Source organism: Sus scrofa, chromosome 8 (genome assembly GCF_000003025.6).
Source record: "Sus scrofa isolate TJ Tabasco breed Duroc chromosome 8, Sscrofa11.1, whole genome shotgun sequence".
NCBI lineage: Eukaryota > Metazoa > Chordata > Mammalia > Artiodactyla > Suidae > Sus > Sus scrofa.
In genome coordinates, this window is record NC_010450.4 from 87,773,557 (window position 1) to 87,796,345 (window position 22,789).

The following is a 22,789-nucleotide window of genomic DNA, read 5'->3' on the forward strand; positions in this document are numbered from 1 at the left end:
GGGCGAGCGTCCGCAGCTCCGGGGGCAGCGCCAAGGGGCCGCCCGCCGCGCTCCGCAGCTGCGCGCTGAGCCCCACCGCCCGCCAGTCAGCAAACGCGGGCACCAACCGCCGCGCGGCCCGGCGGTTGGGCGGGTGGTAATTTCTGGGAATGGGGCGGGGTCCGCGGGGGTACGAGGCTGGGCGTTTGCTAGCGAGTTGAGGAAGGAGGGTGAGGAGGAGGAGGAGGAGGAGGAGGAATGGGCGGCGCCGAGAAGCCCGAGGCGGGCAGGGCGGGGCTCCATGAGCATCACGGGCCGGGGAGGGGCCGGGGGCGGGGCAGGCGGCGCGCTCCAGCCCGCCCGCGCCCCCACCCTCCACTTAGCCCAGGCTGAGGAGTGGAAACCGGACTGACCCGGGCTAAGAGTTTCCACAACCCAGTAACTGTCAGGCTGCCTGAGTGTGGAGCCGTCCCTGGAGGAGAAGGGTGGAAGTCCAGAGCGGGGGTGGGGTGACAGCTGGGGCCCGCGGGGGTCTTCAGAGAGTGGCGAGAGTGTGTGCGAGCGGTCCCAGCCGGCGGGGAGAGGCGGGCGGGCGCTGCAGGTGCACGCGCGGCCGCGCCACCCCCACGAGCCGGCCAGTGCTTGAGAGCCTCCGCGCCAATCCCGGGCTGGGGCCGGAGCCAGGAGCGGGATGGGGGAGCCCGAAGCTGGGAGCAGCTCTAGTGGCGAGAGTCTTTACCTGAGAAAGCAGGTTTGGGAGAAGTTAGAGGATACCGGGCGGGTGGATTCGAGTGAGCCGCAGAGGCTTGTTTGGCGGGCTGGTAGGGGCCAAGGGCGACGGGGCCCCACGGGGTATAAATAGCCGGCCGGGGTTTGACAGGCGCAGCAGTGACTGGCGGTGCCGCCCCCCCTCGCCGCGTGGGGAGGGGAGGAGCGCTCGGAGCGAGCGGGGTGGGGGAAGCGGACTCGAGTGTCCTGGTGGCGGCGGCAGGAGGCCGAGTGGGAGGAGCCGAGGCGGGGGGTGGAGGGAGGGGAGCAGGGCGAGGGCGGGGGCCACCATTGCTCCCCGCGCCGGGCTCTGTGTCGCCGCCGTCGCCTCGGCGGTTGGGGGGTCGGTGGAGCGGCGCGGGCGAGGGGCTCTGCGCGGGGCGGCGCGCCGCTGTTTTGTCTTTTCTCCCAGCGAAGCGGCTCGGGCAGCTGGGAGGCCCCGGCTCCCTCCGGACGCCTGGCCAACGGCGGCGGGGACTAGTCCGCGGCCCTGCTGGGAGAGAAAGCGAAGCGGAGGTCTTCCCCGGCGACGCGGAGAGCAGGTAAGAGCGCGGGCCGCCGATGCTGGTGGGAGGGAGCGCGGAGGGTGCGGCGAGAAAGCCTCGCTGTCCCGTGTGCCGCCGCCTCCCTCCGCGCCCCCGCCCCGCGCCTGTGTTGTTTGCTCCCGGGTTTGCGGAGGGTTTTCCGGAGGCTGTGGCGGTGACACTGGACTGGCAGCGGGGGAAGGGGGCTGAGTGCCCCCGGGCAACGGTCGGGGAGGAGACTTGGAGAAAGGGGAAGGCGCGCGGCGCGCTGGCCTGCGGGGAGCGCCGGGCGCGGGGCAGGGCTGAGGGAAGAGGTTACGGACCCCGGCGGGGGGGGGGATGGGCGGCGCGCAGCTGGTCTCGCTGTGTTTACATCGCCGCGCGAGTCACCTCGGCCGAGAAGCGGACTGAACTGACCCGCCTTATCCCGCGGGGAGGCCAGGGCGGGGGTCCGGCTCCGGAGGAAGCGCGTCCTGGGAGGGTCTGTAGGGCGGGAGGCTGCGGCCGGCGCCGGGGCAGGGCGGCGAGCTCGGGGCGGGACCAGGGAGGCTCTGGCCGCGTGGGGTGGCGTGGAGGGCTGGAGACCAGTTTCCTTCTCAGTCGGGCCTTTTCGCCGCCTCTTACCTTTCCTTCCCTCCGCTACTAGCTGGCAGGGCAGGTTGTACTCGGTCATTCTTCCATTCTCGCTCTCCACTCCGGCCCGCTGCTGCCACTTCCCCTATTCCCCCGGGAGTCGGGAGGCAGGGCTCCGGTAGGAATCTGTTTTTTAAACAAAACAAAAACGGGCACTTTAACACGCGCGTCCAGTGACCGCCTTCTGGACCCTCTCTTCGCGAAGCTAGCCCTCAGAGACTGTGCTCCTGGATGCGTGAGGAACGCGGGAGGAGGACGATGAGGGCCCTGCTGGGGCTGGTACTGACTGCCGGAGCAGCTTTGCGAGCCAGGCAGCACAGTCCCCTCTCTTGCTCCACTTGGGCATTTTTATTTCATGTCAATAAAGGACAGAAAATATTCCATTTCCCCGAGATCCAGATTGCCCAGTTTCTAATGTTTCTCCTGTGCCAGCATCCTGGGCTCTCTTTTTTTTTCTAGGAGCTAGCTACAATGCAAAATAGTCTTTAAGTTCTTAATACTTCGTTAAGTGAGTGAGAGGGGGACACTGTGTTGTAAAACTGAATTTCACCCCCATTCTTGTGTTCATGAACATTTATTTCAGCTGTGTGGTTTAAATTTTAATCCGGTGATGATAGAACAGTAATCTGGTGTTTGGTAATCAGATTTGCTTTTCTTTTTTATCTGTGAGTTTATCAGAGAGGTAAATTATGCACTTTGTGTAGTGCCATAATCACAGAATAGTGCCAGAATGCACAGAAGAACGTATGCTTTACTAAGATAGAATTGGCTATTTGAGTTTCAGCATTTCTTCTTTTCTTCAAAAGGTAGAATGACTTTTTATAAGACTGAAAACTACTGAATTACATCTAAAGAGATTTAGAAATAAAGGTTAAATATAGTGTAGTGCAGTTTACACAGTGAGTTCATATGAATATTGTTGAGACATCTCCTAGTAAACACTAAGTAGAAAATTGTTATGTCTTGGGCATTTGAAATTTGAAAATTTAGTGTCAGCCTTTTTAAGCTTAGCAACTGAACCGATTCCTTTGATCATCGCTTTTCATTTCAGACATATATACTCATTTACAAAATGATCGAAGTAGGGTGGAAAGAATTTATAGTTTTGAGATTTTTCTATGCTAAGTAGAGAGATCTGTGACTGTGGCTGTGGTAGGGCCTTACCAGTGTTGATGGCTTTACCTGTTCACAGATTGTACACCAGGGTTTGTTATTTTTGATAGCAGCTTTATTGAGATATAATTCACCTAACATTCATTGCACTAATTTGAAATGTACAGTTCAGTAGTTTTTAAAATATTTACAAATTTGTGAAACTATCACCATAATAAATCTTAAAACGTTTTTATCACCCTGAAAAAGGAACCTCATACCTATTAGCTGTCATTGTCCATTTCCTCCTGCACCCGCCCCAAACCCCTAGACCTAGGCAATCACTAATTTACTTTCTGTCTCTATAGATTTGCCTGTAATGGACATTTTATATAAATGGAATCATACAAAGTATGATCTTTCATAATTGCTTTCTTCGATTTAGCATAGTGTTTTCAGAATTCATCCATGTCATACCATATGTCATTATATAGCTTCTTTTCAGTGCTGAGTAACATTCCATTATATAGATATACCACATATTATTTATCCATTAATTAGTTGATGGAATTTGAGTTTCAGCCTTTTAGCTGTCATGAATAATGCTGCAATGCACATTGTGTACAAGTTTTTTATATATGGATGTGTTTTCATTTCTGTTGGGTATATACATTTTTTAAAAAATTAGCTTTCTGAGTTATTTAATACCAAAAATTAATTTTGAATGCAAAATTTAATGATTTTTTTTAGTAAATATATTGTTAAATTATCATCACAAGCCAGTTTTAGAACTTTTTATCACTTTCATATATTCTCTCTGGCCTGTTTGAGGTTAACACTTATTCTCACTCCTGGCCCCAAGCAACCACTGATTTTTGTTTTGTCTCTATAGATTTGCCTGTTCTAGATATTTCATGTAAATGGAAACATACAGTATGTAGTCTTTTGCATCTGGCTTCTTTTGAGTTACTGTACTGTTTCTGGGATTCAGCCATATTTTACCATGTGTTGGTATTTTTTTTACCACTGAATAGTATTTTATGGTATCATTATACCATAATTTATCTGTTGACCTGTTGATGGGCATTTGGATTGTTTGTAGTTTTTGACTTTTGCAAATGATGAAGCTTTAAAGCTTGAGTACAAGTTTTTGTGTGGCCATATGGTTTCATTCTCTTGGGTAGATGCCTAGGGATAGAATTGCTGGGTCATCTGTTTAACTTTTCAAAAAACAACCAAACTGTTTTCTGAAGTGGCCTTACATTTTATATTCCTAACAGCAAGCTATGAGAGTTACAGTTTTTTCACACCTTTATCATCTGTTTTGTTATAGCTGTTCTACAGGGTGTAGAGTGTTTAACTCATTGTGGTTTTAATTTGCATCTTTCTTAAAGATGTAAGATGTTGAACATTTTTTCTTTTTTTTTCTTTTTTTTTTTTTTTTGTCTTTTTGCTATTTCTTGGGCCGCTCCCGCGGCATATGGAGGTTCCCAGGCTAGGGGTCTAATCAGAGCTGTAGCCACTGGCCTACGCCAGAGCCACAGCAACGCGGGATCCGAGCCGCATCTGCAACCTACGCCACAGCTCATGGCAACGCCGGATCCTTAACCCACTGAGCAAGGGCAGGGACCGAACCCGCAACCTCATGGTTCCTAGTCAGATTCGTTAACCACTGCGCCACGATGGGAACTCCGACATTTTTTCATATGATATTTATTCCTGTATCTTTTTGAGTGAAATAGCTATTCAAGATTTTTTTGTCCATTGTTGTCTTATTGAATTGTAAGGGTTTTTCTTAAAAATTCTGGATGCGAGTCCTTTCTTAGATACATGATTTACAAATACTTGCTCCCAGTCTGTGACTTTTTTCTTTTCTTTTTTTTTTAATTGGACTCTTGAAGCACAAAAGTTTTAATTTTGATGGAGCCAATTTCCCAGTTTTTTTCTTTATACATCGTGCTTTTGTTGCTTTAAGAACTCTACCTAGTCCAAGATCTTGAGGATTTTCTCCTTTGTTTTCTTCTAGATGTTTTATAGGTTTTGCTCTTAGAGTGATCTATTTTGAATTAAGTTTTTTTTTTTTTTGCTTTTTAGGGCCGCACTTGTGGCATATGGAGGTTCCCAGGCTAGGGGTCGAATCAGAGTTACAGCTGCTGGCCTATGCCACAGCAATGCAGGGTCCAAGCCACATCTCATGGCAATGCTGGATCCCCACCCGACCCACTGAGCAAGGCCAGGGATCAAATCTGCCTCCTCATGGGTACTAGTCGGATTTGGGTACTGTGCCACAATGGAGACTCCCTGAATTAATTTTTATTTATGGGGTGAAATATAAGGCTCTAAATTAATTTGTCCATATGGATTGTCTTAGTACTATATGGTTTTTTTTTTTTTTTTTTTTTTTTTTGGTCTTTTTGTCTTTTTAGGGCCACACCTGTGGCATGTGGAGGTTCCCACGCTAGGGGACTGATGGGAGCTGTAGCCTCTGGCCTACGCTACAGCCACAGCAATGCCAGATCCAAGCTGCATCTGTGACCTACACCACAGCTCAGGTCAACACCAGATCCTTAACCCACGGAGAGGCCAGAGATCAAACCCTCAACTTTTTGGTTCCTAGTAGGATTCCTTTCTGGATTTGTTTCCAGTGTACCACGACTGTGTTTTATTATAATTTGTGAAACCAGGTAGTGTGAGCCCTTCAATTTTGTTCTTGTTTTTAAAAATAGGAGTTCCCATCGTGGCGCAGTGGTTAACGAATCTGACTAGGAACCATGAGGTTGCGGGTTCGGTCCCTGCCCTTGCTCAGAGGGTTAACGATCCGATCCGTCATTGCTGTGAGCTGTGGTGTAGGTTGCAGACGCGGCTCAGATCCCGAGTTGCTGTGGCTCTGGTGTAGGCCGGTGGCTACAGCTCCGATTCAACCCCTAGCCTGGGAACCTCCATATGCCGCGGGAGCAGCCCAGGAAATAGCAAAAAAAGACCAAAAAAAAAAAAAAAAAATTGTGGCTATTCTGGGTCCTCTATAAAAATTATAGCATCGTCGACTTGTTTTGCAGTTTTGATGGGGAATGCATTGAATCTGTAGGTAAGTTTGGGATGGATTGTTGTGTTACAATACTGAGTTTTCTAATAAACGAACATGAAAATTTCCTTTATTTATTGATCTTCAGTTTTTCTAAGTGATGTTTAAGATTTTCAGTGTACAAATCTTTTGCTTAAAATTTTACTGTGGTAAGAACACTTTACGAGAGATCTACCCACTAAACTTTTTTTTTTTTTTTGGCTGCATCTACGACATGTTAAAGTTCCCCTGTCAGGTATTAGACCCTTGTCACAGCAGCTGCTTAAGTTGCTGCTGTGACAATGCTTTATCCTTAACCTGCTGCACCACATGAGAATTCCATAAGTTTTGTTTGTTTTTTTCTAATTCATGAATGGGTATTGGATTTTATCAAATGCTTTTCCTGCATCTCTTAGCATGACCAATTGTTGTGGTTTGCTCACAGTTGTCCTGGTTTTAGAAGTGTAAGTTTCCCTTCATGTTGGGAAACCCTTCAGACCCAGACAAACCAGAATGGTCCATCACCTTAATGTCTGATGATCATGTGGTTTCTGTCCTTTATTCTATTAATAGAGTATATTACATTAATTTTTAGAATTAAACCAACCTTATATTCCTGGGATAAATCCCACTTTGTCATGGTACATAATTCTTATTACATGTTGCTGGTTTTAGTATGTTAATGTTTAGTTGAACATTTTTGTTTCTACATTTATGGGAGATAACAGTCTGTAGTTTTCTTGTCATATTTTGTATGGGAGATAACAGTCTGTAGTTTTCTTGTCATATTTTGGATTTTGTAACATAGTAACATGTACTAGCCTCAGAATAAATTGGGAAGTGTTCCCCTTGTTTTCTGTAAGAATTTGTGAAGGATTGGTATTGAATATATTTGATAGAATTCATCAGTGAAAGCATATGAACCTAGATTTTTATCTTCGAGAAAAATTTTTTTTCTTTTTGTCTTTTAGGGCCGCACTTGCGGTATGTGAAAGTTCCCAGGCCAGGGGTTAAATAGGAGCTGCAGCTTCCCACCTGTGCCACAGCAGTGTGGGATCTGAGCCATGTCTATGACCTACACCACAACTCATGGCAACGCTGGATCCTTAACCCACTGAGCGAGATCAGGGATTGAACCCACATGGATACTAGTCGGGTTCGTTATTGCTGAGCCACAATGGGAACTCCTTAGGTTATTTCCTTAGGTTGTGTTAGGGATTACAGTGTGTGTCTTAATTTATCACAGCTTACTTCAGATTGACTAATTTAATTATAGTAAAATATAGAAACTTTGCTTCATTCCCCCCCGCTTGTCTGTTAGTATTGTTAAACATTAAATTTTTATGTTATAGAAGCTCAATAATGCATTTTTATAATATTTCAATGCAGTTGTATGTCTTTTAAAATAAGAGAAGAAAAATGTGTTTAAACAATTTGTTTATATTTATCATGTATTTACCTTTTATGGGCTCTTTACTTCTTTTAATGTATTTGGGTTATGGGCTGGTTACTTCCTTTTACTCCATTGAACTTCCTTTTGGATTTCTTGTAAGGAAAGTCTGTTATTAGTGAATTATCTCAGTCTTTGTTTCTTGGGATTGTTTTTATTTTGCCTTTATTTCTTTTTTTTTAATTTTTAAATTTGTATTTATTTATTTATTATTAGGGCCACACTCATGGCATATAGAAGTTCCCATGCTAGGGCTCAAATCAGAGCTGCAGCTGCTGGCCTATGCCACAGCAACGCTGGATCCTTAATCCACTGAGCAGGGTTAGGGATTGAACCCGAGACCTCATGAATACCAGTCAGGTTCGTTACTGCTGAGCCACAATGGGAACTCCTATGTTTTATTTATTTATTTTTTAAAATTTTGAACCTGTGATTTATATCCTGCCCACTTCATTAAAAAAAAAAAAAAAAAAAATGGAAGTTTCCAGGCCAGGGATCAAACCCATGCCAGAGCAGCAACTCAAGCTACTTCAGTGACAAAAATGGTTCCTTAGGAGTTCCCTTTGTGGCTCAGTGGTTGATGAATCCGACTAGGAACGATGAGGTTGTGGGTTCAACCCTGGCCTTGCTCAGTGGGTTAAGGATCGGGCGTTGCTGTGAACTGTGGTGTAGGTCACAGACTCGGATGGGATCCCACATTGCTGTGACTCTGACCTAGGCCAGTGGCTCTTAGACCTCTAGCCTGGGAACCTCCATATGCTGCTGGTGAGGCCCTAGAAAAAAGACAAAAAACAAAACAAAACAAAACAAAACACCAAGCAAAAATAGATCCTTAACCCACTGTGCCCAAGGGAATTCCAATTTTGCCTTTATTTTTGAAGAATAGTTTTACTGGATATAGAATTCTTTGTTACATATTTTTTTCTTTAAGCATTTTGATTATATCATATCCTGCTTTCTGGCTTGTATTGTTTCTGAGGAATTATTTTTCTTTGTATGCTCAAGATGGTCTTTTTTTTTGTTTGTTTGTTTGTTTGTTTGCTATTTCTTGGGCCGCTCCCGCAGCGTATGGAGGTTCCCAGGCTAGGGGTTGAATCAGAGCTGTAGCCACCGGCCTATGCCAGAGCCACAGCAACTCAGGATCCGAGCCGCGTCTGCAACCTACACCACAGCTCACGGCAACGCCGGATCGTTAACCTACTGGGCAAGGGCAGGGACTGAACCCGAAACCTCATGGTTCCTAGGTGGATTCATTAACCACTGCGCCACGACAGGAACTCCAAAGATGGTCTGTCTTTTTTAATCAACAGTTTTACTGGATGTGTCTAGGTGTGGATCTTTTTGTGTTTATCCTACTTTGGATTCAGTACACTTAAATGTATAGATTGATATTTTTTAACCATTTGTTAAGTTTTGACTGATTTCTTCACATTATCTTTTATGTCCTTTTCTCTCCTTTTCTTCTGGGACTGTCATTACATGTATATTGGCATGCTTGATGCTGTATAAAAGTCTGAGGCTCTGTTTATCTAAATTTTTAAAAAAATTTCTTCATAACTGGTAATTTCTATTGATACTTTTCAAGTGCATTGTCTCTTCTGTCATCTCTAGTCTGCTTTTGAACTCTGTTAATGAATTTAAAATTTTGGCTCTTAATGTTTTTCAACTCTAGAATTGTTTTACTTTTCGACTCCAAGATTTCCATTTTATTCTTTTAAAAAGTAGTATTAGTATCTTTATTCAGATTGCCTATTTGAGGAGTTATAGTTGTGATTCTTTAAAAATAGTTTCTTCAAGATAAACTTAAATTTTAGCTAGAGGATGATATTTAAACTATCTTAAAAATGGAATTTATTTCTAAATTATAGTTAATATTTTCCTCTGTATTTTGATATTCAGGAAAGTGTATTACTCATAAATGCTGTATTTCATCTGATAGTTTCTTTTTAAACATAGTTAGCAATTTACTTTTGATTACTAGTTGGGATCAGCGTACAATTTGAAAGATGTGCCATTAATTCTGAAACTGGTTCATTCTCTGAACTGATTATGCAGTGTTAAGTCTACTTGTTTGTCCGTATTACTTGCTGCTTCTCTCACAGTAGGTGCTGATGGGTAGGAAAAAAAAAAAAGACACTTATGAGCAATATAATGTGTTAGAATGGTTACAAAATATCAAAATCTTCATATGAGCCTACACATTTAGTAGTATAGTATTTATTCATTTTAGGACCTTGAGAGATTGCAGTAAATAAGACAAATGTAATACTTGTTCTCATGGAACCTTACATTCTGTTAAAGGAGAAGTATATTAAACATATAAACAAGATAATTTTAGAGAATGCTAAATATAATGAACAAATAAAATAGGGTAATATGATTTCAAATAGAGAATGATGGGGGAGCTACCCGGAAATGTGATATAATTTGGGTGAGGGGAGCCATGAAGGAAATGTCTCTCTGAAGGGGTGGTGTTTTAGGTTAGATCTACGTAATGGTTTGAGGAGGATTCAGTCTGTTGATGATTTGGAAAAGCTGTGTAGCCTAAAGAACAGGAGGTGAAAAATAAGCTTGGTGTATTGTAGGAATAGGGCCAGTGTGGCTGGAACTCAGCAAGACAGTGAGAAAGAGAAATAAGGGATGAATGAGATCAAAGAGGAGGGGTGGGCTAGCCCTGGCTTGATCTTAACCTTCTAAGCCGCAATAGGAACTCCCTGGATTTTTTTTTTCAAGTGTGATGACAAACACTGGAAAAGTATTTTGGTGACCTTCATTCTTGACTTAAGAGTTTATAGCCTGTGGAGTTCCGTGATGACCTATTGGGTTAAGTATCTGGCATTTTCACTGCTGTGGCTCAGATCAGTGCTGTGGCACAGATTTGATCCTTGGCCTGGAAACTTCTGCATAACGTGGATGTGGCAAAAAAAAAGTTAGTTTACATCCCAGTATATAATTTTATTTTTAAACAGTTTTTAGTGTGAGTAAATATATGTAGGATTTTCTAGAAAGAGACGAGTTCCCATTATAGCTCATCAGGTTAAGAACTCAACTAGTATCCATGAGGACACGGGTTCAATCCCTGGCCTTGCTCAGTGGGCTCTGAGCTGTGGTGTAGGTCACAGATGCGGCTTGGATCTGGTGTGGCTGTCGCTGTGGTGTAGGCCAGTAGCTGTAGCTCCCTTCAGGCCCTAAGCCTGCAAACTTCCATATGCCACAGTTGCAGCCCTAAAAAGCACATGCACAGAAAAAAAAGAATAGAAGAGAAAATAACTTTTTCCTGATGTTTCTTTTTTGAAATTTATCTAAAAATACTTGCTTAGTGATTAGAGTCCCAGGAACAATGGAGAAGATGATATTTAGTTTTTCAAATAAAATAAGCATGCATTTGTTCATCTATTCATTGTACATTCTATAACCCTCATAAGTGCTTGTGTTCCAGGGCCTACAGAGGAAGCTGTAAACCTTGGTTTAATTAGATAAAGGGAGATAGTCTTGTGAATAGTTTAGGTGTCAAAGTGGGAGACTGGATGCACTTTTCCCCCCAATTGTTGCTGCAGGGTTCATTTTATTTAGCACTATGAAAAAGTTTAGGGAGTTCCTGTCGTGGCGCAGTGGGTAATGAATCCGACTAGGAACCACAAGGTTGCGGGTTTGATCCCTGGCCTTGCTCAGTGGGTTAAGGATCTGGCGTTGCCGTGAGCTGTAGTGTAGGTTACAGACTCTGGCTTGGATCCTGTGTTGCTGTGGCTATGTCATAGGCTGGCGGCTACAGCTCCGATTGGACCCCTAGTCGGGGAACCTCCACATGCCGCGGGAGCAGCCCTAGAAAAGACCAAAAAAAAAAAAAAAAAAAGAAAAGAAAAAGTTTATATTTTGTTTCCAGGTAGTTCTGTTACTTAAAATAAAGATGAATTTTAGTAAGATATAAAGCCTACACCTGAGAATCTTTGTTTCTTGCTAATATAGAATTGCAGATCAACATTTCTAAAAAATGAATAAGCTCAACCTTGAAGAGAACAAAGGAGAAAGAATTCCTGATGCTGTCATTTTCTCTCTAAGGCCTATAGAACTTATGAGAGAATTTGAGAGTTAAATAATTCCTCCCTTCTTGGTGCCACCCCTCTTTTTTGGAAAGGGGAAAAAATGTGTACTTAAATAGATAAGATACATGTAATTCCAAGTTAGCATATTTTAAGCCTTCTAACCAGCCCATTAACTGAGCAGTAAGGAAGTAGGTAGAAAAATTCCCCAGGGGTTGTAGAGTTCTATATGATTCTTTGGCAGTTTTAGTTTTAAAAACACTTGTATAATCAAGAGGAAGAAAAACGTTAAGGACATAGACCCTAGAGCCAGACTGCTTAGGTTGAAATTCTGACTCTCTCATATGCCTTTTGTTTGACCTTGCATAAGTTACTTAAAATCTCCTCATGCCTGAATTTCCCCAAATGTAAAATGGGGATAATAATACCTGTTTTGTAGGATTGTATGGATTAAATAGATTAATACATATAGTGAGTTGAGAGTAATTCTGGCAATAGAATAAGTTCTATAAATGTTACCTGCTGTTATTCCTTTATTTTTTGGAAGAAGAAAAAAAAAAATAAGCTGGTTATTGACTTTCCTCTAGGATAAATTCTCTTTAATGGATTCATGTCCTGTCAAACCAGAATATTAAAAAAAAGATTCTTTGTAAAAAGCAGTTCTTTGCTTCCTTTTAAATCATTAAAGTGAAGAAGTTAGCAAAGGTTTTGGAATTATCTGCATTAGAATCTTGAGGATGGCAGTTGCTGGGCCAGCAGTTTATCTGTCCTTCAAAAAGAATTCTCCCAGTTTGCCTTGCTGAATAGAACTTAAGTAGATTTTAGGTTTTCTCGATGACTGGGAATCTGCCATATATCCTGATCATGTTTAGCTTCAGCTTCCTATAAAGGAGCTGCTTAACTACTTTAAATTAGTTGAAAAGTCTTTTAAGTCTTTTATGTATCGCTTTTTAGATGTATAAGAGGCTATTATGACCAGATTTGAGATTTTTTTAAACATCTGAGCAATGGTCAGGGTATAGGCTATGACTTTGATCGTTACATTGTCTCTAACCAGACTTCCTAGTACTTATTCTTTTCTCTGCTTCTTACATGAATTGGAAATGTGCTTGTTTATAGAATATACATGGCTAACCATTTATTTCCACCCAGGAATTTCTGTATCCTGCAGGTGTAACCAAAAAATAAAATAATTGATGAAGTCTAGAAATGAATTTTCATATAAGTTTAGAGTTTTTGATTAATAACTAGACTTTTGTTGCTTATCTTTATCCTCAAGATAGGTTGGATTCTAAGATGTGCTTAATGTGCTCTTTCTCTGTATACTTATTCTGCCCCTTATTATTTTTGCCCTAGAATTTGAGCATACATGAAATGGTAACAGAGATTATGAGTGTTAAAAATATCAAAGGCGGAGTTCCTGTGGCTCAGTAGTTAACGAACCTGACTAGTATCCATGAAGATGCAGGTCTGATCCCTGGCCTTGCTCAGTGGGCTAGGGGCTAGGAATCTGGCGTTGCTGTGAGCTGTGGTGTAGGTCACAGACGTGCCTAGGATTTGGTGGTATTGTGGCTGTGGGGAAATCTGCACCTGTAGCTCTGATTTGACCCCTAGCCTGGGAACCTCCATATGCTACCAGTGTGGCCCTAAAAAGACAAAAGACCAAAAATATTAAAGGAGTATAGCTAGGCAGCAGTATCATTTTTAGTGATAACTGTGGACAGCCAAGCCAGGTTGATTTTGTCTTCCTATCTCTTTCCTCATTAATTATTTAAATAACTATTGTGTTTGGATTATTTAGAGTATTTTTATTTTATTTATATATATTTTTGGCCGTACCCATGGCATATGGAGGTTCCCAGGCCAGGGGTTGAATTCAAGGTGCAGCTGTGGCAACGCCACATCCTTAACCCACCGTGCCGTTCCAGGGGTTGAACCTACACCTCAGCAGCAACCAGAGCCACTGTAGAGACAGTGCCAGATCCTTAATCTCCTGTGCTACAGCAGGAACTGTCTACTCAGAGTATTTTTAGATGATACTTCCCTGTTAGATTCTCACCATTACAAAATAAGTTGAACAAACCACCATTTGTTCAGTTATGCCTGGTAACCTGGCCATTGTAGTTCTTGGTTGAAGAAGAAACCAACTGAAACATGCCTAGCAAGGAAAGCATCAAAATATCTTAAACAGAACTTAGACGAAGTCACAAATTATATAAATTAACTTTTTAATCTGTGGTCATTCTGTGTCTTTGTTTATGTGTCATAACTCAGGACCATGAATAAATGAAGACTTTGAGGTATTATCTGTGATATGGGATATGCAAAATTGTTTTCATGGTTGGAATGTTATTTTACTTGATTTTCAAATTAGTCTCTTTATTCTATTTATTATTCTTTCATAAAATGAGCTCTAAGATCTCTTCCAGTAATTTCATATACTTTCTCTTATCTCGTAGATTTCTAGCATCCAATTTAAATTACCTCGATCAATCACCTTGCCCTAAAGTAAGTCTCATGACATGACCTCTTGCTGCTTCAGTTTTTTCCAGCCCTGACCTATAGGCCCAAATATTTGTAAACTATATTCTCTTTACAGAGTTCCTGTCATGGCTCAGCAGTTAATGAATCTGACTAGGAACCATGAGGTTTCGGGTTCGATCCCTGGCCTTGCTCAGTGGGTTAAGGATCCGGCATTGCCATGAGCTGTGGTGTAGGTTGCAGACGCTGCTTGGATCCTGCATTGCTGTGACCCTGGTGTAGGCTGGCGGCTGCAGCTCCGATTAGACCCCAAGCCTGGGAACCTCCATATGCCCCAGGTGCGACCCTAGAAATGGCAAAAACAAAAACCAAAAAACTATATTCTCCTTAGACTTAATTCAATTTTTAGAAGGGAATTCTTTCTTTAAAAGATTCATTAATTTACTTTTTATCCTTTTAAAATGTTGAAGAAATTTGTTTTAACAAATTGTAAGAATGAACATCTCAGTTTTACATGAGGAGCAGTTGCATTTTAGGAGTTTGTTCTGTTACTAATTTATTTTTATGTGAAGCTTTGGCAATATGCTACAGCACTGATTGATGCTATCAAGGAGATAATAATAAAGTCATATTAGTTAAATACTCAGAGTGTACCAGGCACTTTATGTAAAGAATTAGAAGAACTAAATACACCTACTTCCCAGAGTTGTTTTACTATCTTATTATGGATGAGGGTGTTGAAGTTTAAAGAGGTAAATAACTGTCCAGGATTACATAGTTGTCTAGCTTTATCAAGTTTTTTGTAAAACCTTCTTGGGATTTTTGACTGGAAGTACATTGAATTTGTTAATTGAATTTGGTGAACGTTGAAATCTTTAATATACTGAGCTTTCCCTTCCAAAAACATGCTATTTTTTTCATATATATAAGACTTGTTCATTTCTTTCAAGAGATTTTTTTTTTATTTTCTCCATAGAGGCCTTTGTATAATATTTTGTTAGATTGAGTCTTGGGTATCTTATACTTTTCATGGTTATATTGTAAGTGATATTCTATTTATTTATTTTTGCTTTTTATTTTATTTATTTATTTACTTATTTATTTTGTCTTTTTGCCATTTCTTGGGCCGCTCCCGCGGCATATGGAGATTCCCAGGCTAAGGGTCGAATCGGAGCTGTAGCCACCGGCCTACGCCAGAGCCACGGCAACACGGGATCTGAGCCGCGTCTGCAACCTACACCACAGCTCACAGCAACGCCAGATTCTTAACCTGCTGAGCAAGGCCAGGGATCGAACCTGCAACCTCATGGTTCCTAGTTGGATTCGTTAACCACTGAGCCACTACGGGAACTCCTATTTTTGCTTTTTAAAGCTGCATCTGTGGCACATGGAAGTTTGCAGGCTAGGGGCGGAATTGGAGCTGTAACTGCTGGCCTACACCACAGCTGTAGCAATGCCAGATATGAGCTGCATTTTCGACCTATACCAGCTCATGGCAACGCAGGATCCTTGACCCACTGAGCAAAACCAGGGATTAAACCCACATCCTCGTGGATACTAGTCCGGTTCGTTTCTGCTATACCACGGTGGGAACTCCTGTATTTTTTTTTCCTTTAAGTGAGAGTTGCATCATTTATATCATCTTTTTCTCTCTCTCTCTCTCTTTTTTTTTTTTTTTTGTATTTTTTTTCCTTTTTTTGCAACACAAGCACTGTTTGGAAGTTCCTCAGGGTCAGGGATCGAACCTATGCCGTACAGCAGTAACCAGAGCCACAGCAGTGAGAACTCAGAAGCCTCAACCTGCTTGGCCGTCAGAGAACTCCGGTGACACTCTTTTTAAAAATTACATTTTCTGTTTGTTTCTGGTATATAGGAAAAGAGTTGCTTTTTTAAAATAGTGATTTATATTTGTATACCTCACAGATCCTCTTTCTCTTCTTTTTTAAAAAAAATTTATTATTTGTTTTTGTCTTTTTAGGGCTGCACCCGTGGCATATGGAAGTTCCCAGGCTAGGAGTCAAATCAGAACTGTTGCCCCTGGCCTATACCACAGCCAGAGCAACTTGGGATCCGAGCCGAATCTGCAGCCTGCACCACAGCTCATGGTAACACTGGGTCCTTAACCCGTTGAGGGAGGCCAGGGACTGAGCCTGTATTCTTATGGATACTAGCTGGGTTCATTGCCACTGAGTCACAATGGGAACTCCCCCCTCTTCTTCTTATATCTTATCATCTGTAAGCAATGATAGCTTCATTTCTTCCTTTCCATTTCTTTTGCCTTTTAATTTTTCCTTATCAGACCCAACTGGTCAGGATTGCCAGCGTGGTTTTTTTTGTGTGTGTGTATGTGTGTTTTTTTGCCATTTCTTGGGCTGCTCCCGAGACACATGGAGGTTCCCAGGCTAGGGGTCGAATCAGAGCTGTAGCCACCGGCCTACGCCAGAGCAGCAGCAACGTGGGGTCCAAGCCGAGTCTGCGACCTACACCACAGTTCACGACAATGCCGGATCGCTAACCCACTGAGCAAGGCCAGGGATCGAACCTACAACCTCATGGTTCCTGGTCGGATTTGTTAACCACTGAGCCACGACGGGAACTCCGCCGTCGTGGTTTTTGAATTGAAGTGGCAAAAGTAGGTACATTTGTTCTGTTCCCAGAATCTGTCAAAGTTTTCGATATTCTGCCATTGAGTCTTGGCAGCTTTTTTTCTTTGATTTATAAAATTTTATCAGTTGATTTTTATTGTATCTATCAAGGTGATATATTATCTTTTGCTGCATATCAGGTTACCTACAACATGTGCTGATGGTGATGTGGAGAAATGAGAATTTATATACTGATGAGAATGTACGATGATGTGGCTTGGCATTTTCTGAAAATGTTAAGCATAGAGTTTACTATGTGTTTCAGCAGTTCCACTCCTAGGTATACCAAGAGAAAAGTAAACATATGTCCACACAAAAACTAGTACATGAATTTTTATAGCAACAGTATTTATAACAGTTGAAAAGTAGAAACAACCCAAATTTGTACCAACTGATGAATGGCTAAATAAAATGTGATATATCTATGCAATGGATTCAGCAATAAGAAAAATTGAAATACTAATACCTGTTACACATAGATGAATACTGAAAACATACTAAATGAAAAAAGCCAGTCACAAAAGTCCACATAAAGTTCTGTTTATATGAAATGGCCAGAACAAGCAAATCTCTGGAGATAGAAAGTACTTTAGTCTAACCAAGGCCTAGGGCTTGGGGAAGGATGGGAAGTGACTGCTAAGGGACATGAGGTTTTTTTGGGGGTGGGGATGCTGAAAATGTTCTAAAATTAGGTTGTGGTGATGATTGCACTGCTTCATTAATATACAAAAAACCATTGAATTATATGCTTTAAGTTGGTGAAGTGTGTAATACATGAATTATATCTTAATAAAGCTGTTTTAAAAGGTAAGTACATGTGCTATACATTTTAATTTTCACCAGTCTGATAGAGAAGTATCTGAGAGAAATGGTATCCCAATTTTTAAAAATTTGCATTTCTCTGTGAGTGAATTTGAAATTCTTTCATATGTTTAAGGGCTATTTTTATATCTGTTTTTGTGAATTGTGTGTTTTTCATATTTTTCTCTTGGTTTTTTTTTTTTTTTTGGCTGTGCCTGCAGCATGTGGAAGTTCCCATGACAGGGATCAAACCCACACCATGACAGTGACATGTGGGATCCTTAACCTGCTGCACCAGCAGGGAACACCTCTCTTGGTTTTTTTGGTTTTTTATTATTATTTTTTTTAATGGCCACATCCATGGCATATGGAAGTTCTGGGCCAGGGATTGAATCCAAGCTGCAGCTGTGACCTCCAGCACAGCTGTGGCAACGCCAGATCTTTTAAACCATTGGGCCAGGCCAGGGATCAAACCTACATCCCAGCGAGTTCCTGTTGTGGCTCAGTGGTTAACGAACCCGACTAGTATCCATGAGGACATGGGTTTAATCCCTGGCCTTTCTCAGCAGGTTAAAGATCTGGCGTTGCCATGAGTTGTGGTGTAGGTTGCAGACGTGGCTCAGATCCTGTGTTGCTGTGGCTGTGGTATAGGTCGGCAGCTACAGCTCTCATTGGACTCCTAGCCTGGCAACCTCCATATGCTGAGGGTGTGGCCCTAAAAAGACAAAAGACAAAAAAAAAAAAAAAAAAAAAAAACCTGTACATCCCAGCACTCCCAAGACACTGCCAATCCCAGTTGCACCACAGCAGAAACTCCCCTTTATTCTCTATTTTATTTTATTTTTTTATTTTTTCGTCTTTTTGCCATTTCTTGGGCCACTCCTGCGGCATATGGAGGTTCCCAGGCTAGGGGTCCAATCGGCGCTGTAACTGCCAGCCTACACCAGAGCCACAGCAACGTGGGATCCGAGCCATGTCTGCGACCCACACCACAGCTCACGGCAACGCCGGATTGTTAACCCACTGAGCAAGGCAGGGACCGAACCCGTAACCTCATGGTTCCTGGTTGGATTCATTAACCACTGTGCCACGACGGGAACTCCTATTCTCTATTTTAATCATTCCTTATTATTACTGATAGTAGCCTTTTGTAATATCCTATTTCCAATATCCTGGGTCGAATTTTACTTGTGTTTGTAATTTATATAAATAAAATCATATACAAACTATTTTTGATGAGAGTGTGATTGTATCCTAAGCAACTAAATTATAGTCTGAGCTGAATTTACTTCTGAGTGATATTTAGTTTTCTGTCATTTCTCAAAGAGTTTTTTTTCAGTCCTGAGGGTTCACTTAGTATTCATTATTCAGAGTTATTTCTCTTTTTGTTATGCCAATTTCTACTCCTTCTTCCAGTCCCAGACCAAATGGTGACTCCTTTCTGAAGTCTTTATAGAACCTCCCCACCCCATCCACCCCAGGGCTGACTTGGGTGCTCCTTTTTTAATGTTTCCAATGTACTTTGTGGTTTCCTATATGGCATTTACATTTTTGTAATTGCCTCTGTGTGTTTCTCCTTACTAGACTCTAAGCTGTTTGAAGACCTAGTCTGACCTCATTTTTGTGTTCTTGGAATAATGCTTTATTTGGTATATAGTAAGTGCTTAATAAATGTCATTGAAAGAACTCATATAGTAAGAGAGAGGAAAGAGGTGATATTATTAAAGGAGAAGAGTTGTCCATGAGGGACAGGTAGTATTTGAATGACCAAAGAAGAGGATGTTCTGAGAGAAGGGAACCAGCAAAGGGATGGGGCGGAATGAGCATGGTCTGTGTAGTGAACAGCGAAGATATTTGTCTGATTGGAACATTTTTTTTAATGTTTTTTATTTTTTCCATTATAGTTGGTTTAGTGTTCTGTCAATTTCTGCTGTTCAGCAAAATGACCCAGTAATGCACACACATATATATATTCTTTTTCTTACATTATCCTCTATCATGTTCCATCGTAAGTGACTAGCTATAGTTCCCTATGGGAACGTGTTTGTTTATCCTCATAGTCATCACATCTTTATTGTGTACTTGCTATATGCAAGTCACTGGTTTAGGTGTTATAAACCACATCTGGATACACAGATATTTAGAACTTGATGCTTTGAGAAAGTGGTAAGAAGTAAGAGAAGCAAGATTTTAGAGAGCTCTGAAGCAAGTCACACTTGTTGATCTTGATGTGGTTGATGGGAGGTGGCAAGTGACTGCCCTACTGGAACCTATTCTTTCCCTTTGTTTTTGTGGGGGAGGTTTGTGTAATGGGGGGTAAGAGCATTGTGAAAATAATAATGAGCCCCTTGGGAAGGCGGTTTCTTTAGAGCTGAGACTTGTAGAACAGCTAGGAGTTGGCCAAATGGGTAATGGGAAGGATGTCAAGACAAGAGGGAGAATATAGAGAACTATATACGACTGTGAAATAAACCAGTAAGATGGTGGGAGTAAAGGAAGATGAGACTAGATAGGTGGGCATGGATTAGATTTGTGATTTCTATACTGAAGCATATCAGAATGAACATTTCCTAACTTTTTCCCATTTTTAAAGTTTTTTGTAGTAGATTTACAATGTGATAATTTCTGCTATACAACAAAGTGATTCAGTTATACAGGTGCACATGCCCCCCCCGCTTTTTTTTTTTGCTTTTTAGGCCCACACCTGTGGCATATGGAGGTTCCCAGGCTAGGGGTCTAATCATAGCTACAGCTGCCGGCCCACATCACAGCCATAGCAACATGGGATCTGAGGTGTGTGTGCGACCTACACCATAGCTCACGGCAACTTTAACCCACTGAGCAAGGCCAGGGTTTGAACCTGCAATCTCATGGTTACTAGTCAGATTCACTTCTGCTGCACCACAATGGGAACTCCACACACAGCCATTCTATTTCAGTTTCTTTCCCCACATAGATTATCCTAGAATGTAGAATATTGTGTAGAGTTCCCTGTACTATATATAGCAGGTCCCTATTGGCCAGTCATTCCATATACCGCTGTGTGCAAGTGCCAATCCTAACTCCCAGCCAATCTCTTCCCCTTCCTCCTGTCCCCTTTGGTAACCATAAGTCTGTGAGTCTATTTCTGTTCTGCAAATAAGTTCATTTGTAAAAGAGACATAGAACCCTCGCTTGTTTCTGCTAAGTCAGTATGCTTGCAAAAAGGTTGAGACGTCATCTTACAAGTGATGTTTAACTATTGAGGAATTTTGAGAGTAACCTAACGTTATTCCATCTTGGATCGCCCTGATACTTTATTTAGATGAATCAGAAGGGAGGGAAGAGTAGAGGCAAAGAGGCAAATTCTGAGACTCTTACAATAATGTAGAGAAATAATAATAAGGACCTCAAGGGCAGAGAATATGAGATTATTGAGAAAGGGTCAAGAGTGAGAGAGTGTGATGGTATTGATGGAGAAAGTTGTAGCAAATGACTTCATCTGTTTTTTAGGCAACTTGTTTGAGCTAAGCGCAATAGGAGAGGTCACACTTTGGGGAGGTAGCAGAGGAAAGTTTAGTTTGGGACGTGTCGAACTTCTTCCACACTTTTATTCGTCCCATTTAATGTCTAGTCTAGGTGCTCTGACAGATTTCTCTGTGTTCATTCTTGACTTTTCTCTTTCTTTCACACCCCACATCCATTTGCTATCAAATTTTGTCCATTTTATCTACAAAAATTTCCAGAAGTTGACCACTATTCCAGAACCTACCACTCTGGCCTAACCACTATTGTTTATCATCTAATTATTACTGTAACTTCTAATTGATCTCCCTTCTTCTGCCCTTGACCCCTTGTCCTCAACCCAGCATCTGAATGATGCTTATAATAATCAGGTTATCTCTCTGCATAAAATTCTCCTTCCTGGGGTAAATGAGTCCTTGCAGAGGGCCTCTGTGGCCCCCTTCCCTTACCTGTCATCATCTTCTTCCTCTTACTCACTTTTCTCCAGCCATTTTTGCCTTTTTGGTGATCCTTAAACTATTCAGGTGTATTCCCTCTTAAAGATTTTGAATTTTCTCTTTTCTTGGGCTCCCCTTCCCTGGCCCCAGTCATTGGCACAACTCATTCCTACTTTTGGGTTCTCACTCATACGTCACTTTTGCAGTGAATTCTTCTCTGATCATCCTGTTTCAAATTGCGCTCCTCTTCCTTGTTGCATATTCTCTCCCTTTGGTCATTTGTCTCCTGAACTTTTATCACCATCTATGTGTGCTGTGTATATTTTGTTTATTTTCATCTCTCCCCACTGAAATTTAAGACCCATAAAAACAAGGACTTTCACTTTATTCACTGTTATGCTTCTGGCAACTGAAAACTACTAGTATACAAAGGGTGCTCAATTAATATTTGTTGAATGGTTAAATTAATTAATGGAGTCCTCAGAGTATCCTGGAATAGATGCTTGCAATTTAATTTGGCAAGGAAGTACAGGTAAGAAAGTGTCTAATAGACAAAGTTTAAAATGGTTTAGAATATATATTTTATTTGAGTTCTGTGAAAAATGTCCTTGGTAATTTGATAGGGATTGCATTGAATCTGTAGATTGCCTTAGGTAGTATAGTCATTTTGATAATATTAACTCTTACAATCCACAAGCATGGTATATCTTTCCATCTATTTATGTCATCTTTGATTTCATTCATCAGTGGCTTATAGTTTTCAGAGTACAGGTCTTTTGTCTCTTTAGGTAGGTTTACTCCTAGGTATTTTATTCTTTTGGATGCGATGGTAAACAGGATTGCTTCCCTAATTTCTTGTTCTGCTCTTTCATTGTTAGTGTATAGAAATGCCGTTGATTTCTGTGTATTCATTTTGTATCCTGCGACTTTGCCAAATTCGCAGATGAGCTCTGACAGTTTTCTGGTAGAGTCTTTAGGATTCTCCAGGTATATAGTATGTCATCTGCAAATAGTGATAGTTTTACTTCTTCCTTTCCAATTTGGATTCCTTTAATTTCTTTTACTTCTCGGATTGCTGTGGCTAGGACTTCCAGAACTATTTTGAAGAGTAGTAGCGAGAGCAGACATCCTTGTCTTGTTCCTGATCTCAGCAGGAATTCTTTCAGCTTTTCACCATTAAGAATGATGTTCGCTGTGGGTTTGTCATATACGGCCTTTATCATGTTGAGGTAGGTTCCCTTTATGCCCACTTTCTGAAGGGTTTTTATCAAGAAATGGGCAGAAGATCTAAACAGACAGTTCTCCAAAGAAGACATACAGATGGCCGAGAAACACATGAAAAGATGTTCAGCATCACTCATTATTAGAGAAATG

The 22,789-nt window shown here is 41.7% G+C and overlaps 1 protein-coding gene across 19 annotated transcripts in view; it reads left to right on the forward strand.

Moving 5' to 3' along the window:
- Nucleotides 1,038-22,789, forward strand: part of ELF2 (E74 like ETS transcription factor 2) — a 104,254-nt gene continuing 82,502 nt past the window's right edge. For 8 of the 19 annotated variants that reach the window (XM_021101575.1, XM_021101574.1, XM_021101582.1 and 5 more), the window contains exon 1: nucleotides 1,157-1,289. The gene's annotated coding sequence lies outside the window, so the exon portion shown is untranslated. Of the gene's footprint in view, nucleotides 1,290-13,451; nucleotides 14,056-15,737; nucleotides 15,853-22,789 lie in introns of those variants that run through there. The other 11 variants (XM_021101581.1, XM_021101584.1, XM_021101571.1 and 8 more) reach the window with 10 other exon arrangements.